We start from the raw sequence: 9,135 nt of genomic DNA, 5'->3' as shown, positions 1-9,135 counted from the left end.
GACACAGTGGTGGTGGTGGAGGTAACAAGACCCCCCCATAAAGATTTCATTTTTAATTACAAGCATAATCCATTATGCAAAATTGTAAATAGAAGTAGAGTGGGTGTCTTTGATAAAAATCTTCCTGATATTCCAGTACGGATGATACATAATATGTCTACATCGGTGGTGGCGGATTTTTTAGTCGTCCCGGATTAAATCATTTTAACTGCAGGCATCATCAGTTGCGCGGATTAATTTGTTTAAAATTGTTCCGATTAATCATATTTAGTTGAAACCGAGTTGCGAGCGATCATCGCGTTGGTTGATCTCGCATTTTTTTTTCCTTTTTCTTTTCGTCGTAAATGTTGTTTGGCGTGTAGGTTTTCGAATCAAAAAATTTTAATCAAGCGCAGTCTTTAAAAACTAGCTAGATTGTTCGACGGAATATAAGAGACGTTTGCATTTGCATCAGTCTATTTGGTATTTTACAGTTACTGTTTATTTGACAAACTCAAGGTCGACAATTTAGACAATGTGAGTGAAAATTACAATATACAAAATGGCAATATACAACGTAGCAGCGAATGCAGTGTTTACGCAAATATTTTATCAATTTTACTTATAAAAATACGTATGTTATACAGTGTTCTGATGTTTCTTGTCTGCTCGACGATGGTTATTATCCTGCTTTTTCACTCGTAATTTCTACGGGTGAAACGAGAACGATCGTTGACATGTCACCTAGCGCCGCCGCCACCACCATGCAGATGCCAGCGTGCAAAACGTTTAATTCTCGCAACCATTTTTCATCATCTCTGAAATGTTTTGCACCGAGTGACTTTGACAGACGAAGCTCTGCGTGTGTAAGCTCCCATCGACCTTCACGTTCGCACAATTTTACATATTGGCTGCACATACGTGCCGCATGGTGTAGTTGAGAGGGATTTCGACGAAAATCTTTTTGCGATATATCGAGACTATTGCTCTGGTGGTAGTAAGCGTGTACAAGCACTAACATTGCCTAAATATCTCTCACAGTTTGAGTATAACGTTTGCAGGATTTCAAGATGAATTTCTCTATATGCGAGATCTGATCGTCTTACCAAAAATCGATGTGAAAAGGACACCTTACCAGAATTGCCAACAAAATTGGCTTTTATTTTATAGAAATTAGACTGTTTTAGGTTTTCTTTCAACAAAATTATAAACGCTGATACGCTAGGCACTGAAAATTTTTAGGGGTCTTACAGATGTCTAGCGTAAGACACCTAGAGCTATCCTGTCTGTGTTGCAATGCTTCAGTCGCATTGCTCATTATACTTACAGCGCCTTTTTTGGTCGCAACCACACTGTAATCACGTAGTACCATTTATCTCCATGGGGGGGGGGGTCGTAACTTAATCCGTTTCTTTGTATGGGAAATTTGAAGAACATGTTTTCCGCGGGACGTATATTCATCAGCCGAATCAGATTGAAATTATTAATTCTTTCAGCAAGGCTGTTTCTGAATGGACGGAATTGTCCACGGTTTCACCGAGCTTCTTACCTAGGATTAAAAACCGAATTAACCTCATATTTCAATGAAATGTTCGCGGAAATATTTTGACTTTCATCGAACTTTCCCCGACGGTGGAATTTCGTTATTCGTCCGGTGTTTTTAATTTTTTATTAATAGCTACACGGTTGAGAGATGGAAACCCGACACCGTTAACTATTCCATTAAATCATTGAATGTATCGCAAGTATTTAATTTCGTTATTCTGTTTCGTGTCTTTGTAGGATTCGACTGCGGAATACGGGAGGTGACTTCGACGGTGCATCGGACGACGACGATGATCAGAATTTTACCAAGCTGCATAAACCCGTAGATCCGAACTTGTAAGCCTTACAGAACCCACAAGGTCGGATTTATGGGTATGTGTTGCTATATGGGGTATATCGGCATACCACGATCCCGTGTTATATGGAGTTTTGTTAAGACATTAGGTCGGTATGAAATGGGTGAACGTTTTTTTTTTTTGTGAGGGGGGTGTTATTCGAGAAATAAGCGCAATCGCCTTGAGCGTCAATCTCGTTCTTCATGTCAAGAACTTTAATTTTTCCGCATCGAGTCTAGACGTCTCATCACAGGCTGATGCTGAATCGGCTGTAAGATACGAATGCAGCCATTTTGTTGTCGGTATTTTATTCAATTCATCGAATACCGTTCCAATTGACATCAACCTCGATGAAGCTTTACTCGAGCGATGAATTTTATTCGTACTGTCGGGAACAGTCAGATTGTCGACTTGTATTTCAGGTACTGTCTTATAGGAAAAAAACCATTTAATCCTGAACTTCTAATACTTAATTTATAAACAAGAGTGGTTAGCGCGTTTGCGAAGGATGTCTGCTGCGGAAGAGCGAGAGAGAGTTGATCGGAGGATCTTTTTGGCAGCCTTCAGCATGAGGTAGTAGGTTGTATAGTTGGCATAACATCAAAACAGGAGAACTGTACAATCTTCTAGCTTTCCCTGGGGGAGCCCTGAACATCGCAAGCTCATCATATAGATATTCTATTCATGTTTCAAATATTTTACTCTTTTCGTCGGTTTTACGAAAAGTATTCATCACGGTAAGGATATACATCGCATGCTCTCCCGATCATATAGATTAGCTTCATTCATAATATTTCGTCTGAAGTCCCAGGGGTTTAATGAGCTTCACTGATTTTTCTGGGTTTTTTTGTTTCGTTTTCAATTACTGAAGCAATTCCTGTTTTAATGAGACTGATAGCTCCAATGATGGAAAACAGTTGATAACTGGTCTGTGGCGGGATTTATGGCATTGTTGACGTTAAAATGCAGGGGCCAGTTGCTCAAAAGTTGGTAAAAGATAACCGGCGGATAAATACCATAGTAACAATGAACTTTTAATGGTCACTATGTCAACTACCGGTATCAACTGGTTAACTGTCACCAACTGTTGAGCAACTGGGCCCTGTTGTGTATGTTTGAAAAATGCCTACATTAGTAGTCGAATAAAACTCTCTAATCCATGTAGACTTGAATCAAGAAGTCCCACAAAGGAATTTTATATGATTGAATTAAAACGTTCTGTCGACGAGCAGCCTGGATGCAAGCTGTTAGTCAACAGCCAAAATGTTGTGGTGTCGTTTTGATGAATTTTATTGTATAAAATTCCATTGTGGGACTACGTAATTCATGCCTATATACGTATAAGCAGTTATTTGTATGTCTGGAAGCTGCAGCGTTGGTCGTCCCTCGGCGGCCAGAGATCTCCCGCGGGTGGAATTGGAATGTTTGATGGCGTTAGTATTACACGTTGTCGGTCGAGGGGGGCTCTCTTAATGTTATATGATTGATTCGCCGTGAACGCTAGACGTTGATCGATGAGAAAACGCCGCGTATAGCTATTAACTACCTGCTTGTCCGGGCAACTGAAAAAATAACAATAATTAGATAAATATCGTAAGTGTCTGATTCGAGATCGTCGAAGGTCTCTCTCTCTGCGGGTAACTCTACCTGTCCGGTTTAATTGATATGAAAAACGGCAGCGTACCTGAGAAAATGTCATTGTCAAAAGATACAATCCAATAGCGGGGCCACATTTTTGACTGAATTGTCCTTTTCTGATTCATCTTCGATAGAATTGTGCCCTTTTTGACGACGCCCTTTTTATGGTGTTAAGCAAGTCTCAACCTCCAGTAACCACCACCACTCTATGCGAGGTAAATGATACAGGCGAATTCAACTACTTTCTAGTTATATGTATTTGGTATTGATTTGTTTGGTCTGGGAAATATGGTAATGGGTGTAATTTTCGTTTTAAGCTTTATACTAGGGCCAACGTTGTTTAGTTCTAGTCTGATACAACAATATTTCAATTCAGGATTGATGGCGAAGTTATTAAAGAAAGCTTGCATACTTGGAGAGAGTTTCTGTCGTAATCCTCCGATATAGCGTTGGTTGTTGCCTAGGGTTATTAAAATCTATGCAAGTATAGAAATATATAGCGCGGCGGCAGCGGCAGCGGCAACAATAAAAACGTTATAAAAATGCAATAGCAGCTGTGTTTTAAAAGGTATACAACGAAAACATGAAAACATACAGCGCGCAAGGCAGCAGACTGCGGCTGTGGTATTGATTCACTGCGTTCAGACTGACTGAATAGCGGAAGAGTTAATGTCTGGAACGATCGCGCTGCCACTAGTGGCAGACAGGCGCTTTATTCCTGTGCGGTTCGACGACATGAAAAACATCCAGTGGGCAGGAGACTGGGCTGGAATATCCGACGACCCGTCGCTCGGCGACGGCAACCACTAGCCCTTTCCCTGAGACCCTAACTTGTGATTAGGGATATGACATTCCCAGGCTAGGATCTCTGGAATCGGGAGATTGGTTTCAGCGCGATGCACAGCGTCGGAAAATGGGTGGGTATCGCTATAAAGCCTGATGTCTGTAAAACGCTGTTCGTTGCTTTTGTTTCGTGGTGTTGCGTATTTTTGTATTTAAAAAAAGAAAAGAATGTAACGTCGAAGGACGTGTTCTCGAGTTCGCTGTGTATACGTGCGCGTCGACGGAATTGTCGACGGAATTTTCCACGAAGAGAAAAGAAGGTCCGGTCCTTAGTTTGCTGGGATAGTTTCTTTTTCGGGAAGTTGCGCGTATTAAAAAAGCGTAATCCGCGATTGAATTATATCGATGCTTTCTGCGGACGTGGGCAGAAAGGGAGTGGCGAGGGGAATTGTCGCAGTCTCACTCGAACCCTGAGTCTGCACGTTTCATTCGTCGGTGTCGGTAAAGATCTGCACCGCTGCCCCAGACATTCTCGTCATGTATACACAGTTGATTCAAGTGCACTTGGAGTGTCGCTGGCTTAAACGCGTTCGACGTTGATTCGATTTTAAATGCTTCATACGATGACGACGAGTCTGCGGAGCTTCTTTTTTCGCCGAATATGATATACGCTGATCAATGAATTGTATTCAAACCGTTACCGCGATAGGTTAGATTATAGTTTTTTGCACACATTTCGTGCAGTCTGTCAATTTTGATGCTAGTGCTTATTACAGTTTTTCTTTGTCTCTCTCATCAGCGAAGCCTTGTAGCTTTTTATTGTAATCACAGCATCAAAGCCGGCATTTTTCATTGTTTACCATCGTACATGGATTAAATGTTTGTAGATTGCCATTTCAAATAACAAACATTGTTCCTTTCTATAGGCCATGAAGATGGGCAAGCAATGTTTGCGTTCCTTCTCTGATTCCGGGAACACCTGTCTGAGAAAAATTGCGCGTGGTCATATACGAATACACGTTCATTGAAGCGCAATTATTCGACCTATCTTCGGTGTGATTATTCGATCAATTGATGTACTTGGTCACCCACTGCGATGAGATTAGCTCAATTTCCGGAATCAACCTAAAGCAGTCGATCGCAGTCTCTATCAATCTACTTGCGATCAAGTCGCATTCGCGAGCACTTTGAAGGATTATCTTAGTAAAAGTTCTGATACAGGCGGAGTCTGTAGTTTTTTTCTCGGGAAAACCTATTCTTCTTATGGTTTTAATCGAAATATCATGTCGGCGGTCATTGCTTATCGGAGAAAGTTGCTTCGTTGTTCGATGTACATGTTCATAATGGTCGTAATGATACATGTTCTTGTTCATAATGATGTTGGTAGCCACCTAGTTACTGAATGTTTCCGATGCGAGTGAAGTCTCTGATGGTATTTTGTACTGATATATCGTCAATTTGATGACAACCTAGACACAAGTGTTGCCTATTGTACGGCTGGTGTCTCCTGTAAAAGGTCAGACAGTCGCCAACAGGTAAGGTACACTTCATTATGATTGAGTGTAGTGGTATTATTGAAGTCTTTCATGCACCTAATTTGATAAGAGGTGCAGCGGCCGAGTGCAGGTTACTGGTTACTGGTTGCAGCAATGAGGTACCCGTGTCACCAGCTATCCCGCTAGATGGCGTACGTTTTCATGCGACAACTTGTCAGAATTTAGTTGATTTTCAAATATGTCTGAATCGACGTTGGAGTCTGAATGCCTTCCTGGCAGATCCTCACTCGCCAGAGTCGAACATAGAGTTCATTAGGGTTCATGGAGTTTTCATTAAGGCTCATGGAATTCTTCTTAGGGTTTATGGAGTTCTCATTATGGTTCATGGAGTTATTAGGGTTTGTGGAGTTCTCATTAGGGTTCAAAGAGTTCTTCTTAGGGTTCGTGGAGTTCTCATTAGGGTTCATGGAGTTCTCATTAGGGTTCAAAGAGTTCTCATTAGGGTTCACAGGTTGAAATTATTGTTTTTTTTTTCTTTACTTTTCTATCCTATATCAGTGATCGGTAGGTTGAGGGATTGTGGCTGCTCCTGTCAGTGCATGATTAATAAGTATTCAGTTTAATGAAACACGAGTTCGACTCGGTAGGGTACTTCTCGTTGCTTAATAAGCGATTGGTTGTCTTTATCCGGTATGTTTTAGCGGTTCATTCATTATTCAATAAGAGCTACATCAGAAGAATGATTGATTTAGCTGGTTTGTTGTTGATGCGCTCACCAAACTCAACAGGGCTCCTCATCGGACTCGACAGGAACGCCAGTGAAAAAACCCGACCATTTTGTCATATATGTTTTTTGTTCTATTTGCATCAACTCAGTTTTCAGTTACTTGTGTAAATATCTTCGGTGTAAATTGAAGATATTTGGTACTGAATGGTGAATGAGCCATTGATGTCCCAAAATCAGCTCGATGCGTAGCTTTAGTTTTAGTATACATAGTGCTAGCTTTCATACGCAATAGTAAAAAAAATCAGATGTCTTTCCGAGCTGCTCACAGAAACCGTCAAAATGATCACTTAAGAGTATTAGATCTCATTAATTAACCACAAGTGTGGACGTATATTTCCTCCGTTATATATAGACCTATGTTATCGATGCAAGTATTTTCAATCTTATAGAATATACATTGTAGTCGTCAATATCTCCTTGTGAAGACACGAAATATAAAATTGATATGTATAGCTAGTGTTAGATCTGACCTTTTAAGAGTCAAGATCAGCCTATTATGTGTTTAGGATGTTTTCAAATTTTTGAACGGACTAGCAGATATTCCGGCATAGATGGTTCCAGTTTCACCGTTATGGGTTAGATTAGTATTCCTGTAGTCACTTGCAGTATATATAGCCTTTACTGGCCATCGGAAAATGTCAACTCATTGTTGGAATTACAGAGAACAAGCTTATGAATTTAAACTTGTTTAGGTTTCAATATTGTAGACATTTCTAGAGGGTGGTACGCCCTGCACCCACTATCCCTGCTTTTTAACTAAAAAGGCTTCAACGTTTTTCAGATCGTAGTACTTTCTGGAACACGTAGTTTTGTTCAACACCGAACGTACGTCATATTATCGCATCGTGGCATGTGTTATATTATTTTTTGTCTGGAATGAGTGTACAGGTTGCCAGGCAACATGTTTATTATCTGGCGACTGATTTTCTACGGAATTGATTGTTTTGTCGCAGCAACGATTATTTGCGTCGTGCCATATTTCATACGAACCCGGCTTAGCTACGAGTCGTCTCTGATTTGGAGACGGAGAGATTCATTCCTGGATGTGTTACCAGAGACCGGCCTTGGGTGTCGCTAAACGTCTCGGATGAAACCTGTCATTAAGAATCAAGCCAATTTTTGGACTTTCTTGACAAGTGACTGCATGTAATCATCTAGACTTAGCCATACATTTGAAAAGGGACCTAACTTCAGTTTCAACTTTGATATCGACAGAGGTTCTTGAAACAAACTGATTAGATTTAGTTCAAAGTCACTTAAGTTATCAACGAATAAGTCATGGCATCCCTTACAGGTCATCTCTACTTCCAGTCCAAATTTTTATTTCTAATTCTTAAGTCGTTGTTTGGATAAGTCGTCAACATAATGATAATCCCGACTACTACAACTTACGCGATGTCAACTGTATGATGCATTAGTGATTTAGGCTCTGATGCTAAGTATCTGCTGATCTTTTTAAACTCATTGCACAGAGTCCATCATGTAGATTCAACCCAGTCAGCTTAACTTGCTTAGAGAATGAGAATGCTTTCCTCCTGTATTACCGGTATGTCTATGTAGCCACGATCGCATGAAGACGATTTGGCCCAGATTAGACCCTATTCGAATTTGGCCTGTGCCTAATTAGAGAACGTGTTAGCACATAAAACAGACACTCAACACTAAAGAATGGTGTGACAAAGCTAGGTGAGTCACTTCTGAAACCGGCATTCATTCAAACGCAATGATTTGTGCTAGTATTTGGTATGGCCTGGTCCTACATTTTTGTCAAACAGGCACTAGCCTATTCGTCACCCATGTAAGTGGTTGGCTTGGGCCAAAAGCTCTGGTGTGATTGCGGTTTATAAGATTAGTTGCCCTGGACTGGATCAACCGATGAAGTACCCCAGTATTGTCCAGGTTTATTCAATTGTCTCACCTATATTCACTATGAAATTCGATCCCAATATCCAGCAGCCAATGTTGTACAATAGGAGTACTCCATCCTAGGATCAACCACACATGACTTAGTGCAGTGGTGCTACATCGGGTTCGAATCAACGATGCTATATTTTAGTGCATATATTATAGTTCATTTTGAATATGTGCATGGTGTCGCAACAGCGCAGAAAACCCGTGATTGCTGCATTGAAGTTATATTTGTATGTCATGGCCGTCACTAGCTTGCGTTGCATGACAGACATTTCCCAACAGTTGCCGTCATTAGTTCAGACACCGGGCCGGAAACTAGTCTTGATATAGTTGATATAACGTGAGCCCGGTGAATTGACTTCCACCGGAATCAAATAATGACGTACTCGAGTCTGGTGTGCTTTTGATAATCGATATGAAAGTAATTTCACCGTCTGAGGGCAGATTATTTTCTTCCATATATCAGACGCTCTACTGTCTCATCCTGTCTGCATCTTTCAAAAGTGTCTCTCGCGTTTATAGATACGTAATAATAAGCCAATTCGTCAGTTCGATCTTGTTTACAGTTATCAAAGCGCTCCCGATTGGAAGAAGATACTCTTTCTAACGAGGCGAGCGTTTCGATTCGAAAATCGAGTGGCCCACTTTTTCTCTTCGAAGA

At 40.8% G+C, this 9,135-nt stretch overlaps 1 protein-coding gene across 1 annotated transcript in view; it reads right to left on the bottom strand.

Annotated features, from left to right (window-relative positions):
* Window positions 1–1,382: 1,382 nt before the first annotated feature.
* LOC141906758 (N-acetylneuraminate lyase B-like) overlaps window positions 1,383–9,135 on the bottom strand; it is a 45,219-nt gene continuing 37,466 nt past the window's right edge. The window contains exon 12 of the mRNA XM_074796097.1: window positions 1,383–1,528. The gene's annotated coding sequence lies outside the window, so the exon portion shown is untranslated. The remainder of the gene's footprint in view (window positions 1,529–9,135) is intronic.

The sequence above is a fragment of the Tubulanus polymorphus genome, chromosome 6 (genome assembly GCF_964204645.1).
Source record: "Tubulanus polymorphus chromosome 6, tnTubPoly1.2, whole genome shotgun sequence".
NCBI lineage: Eukaryota > Metazoa > Nemertea > Palaeonemertea > Tubulaniformes > Tubulanidae > Tubulanus > Tubulanus polymorphus.
The sequence above is the reverse complement of the archived record's forward strand: the minus strand, read 5'-3'. Positions and strand labels throughout refer to the sequence as shown.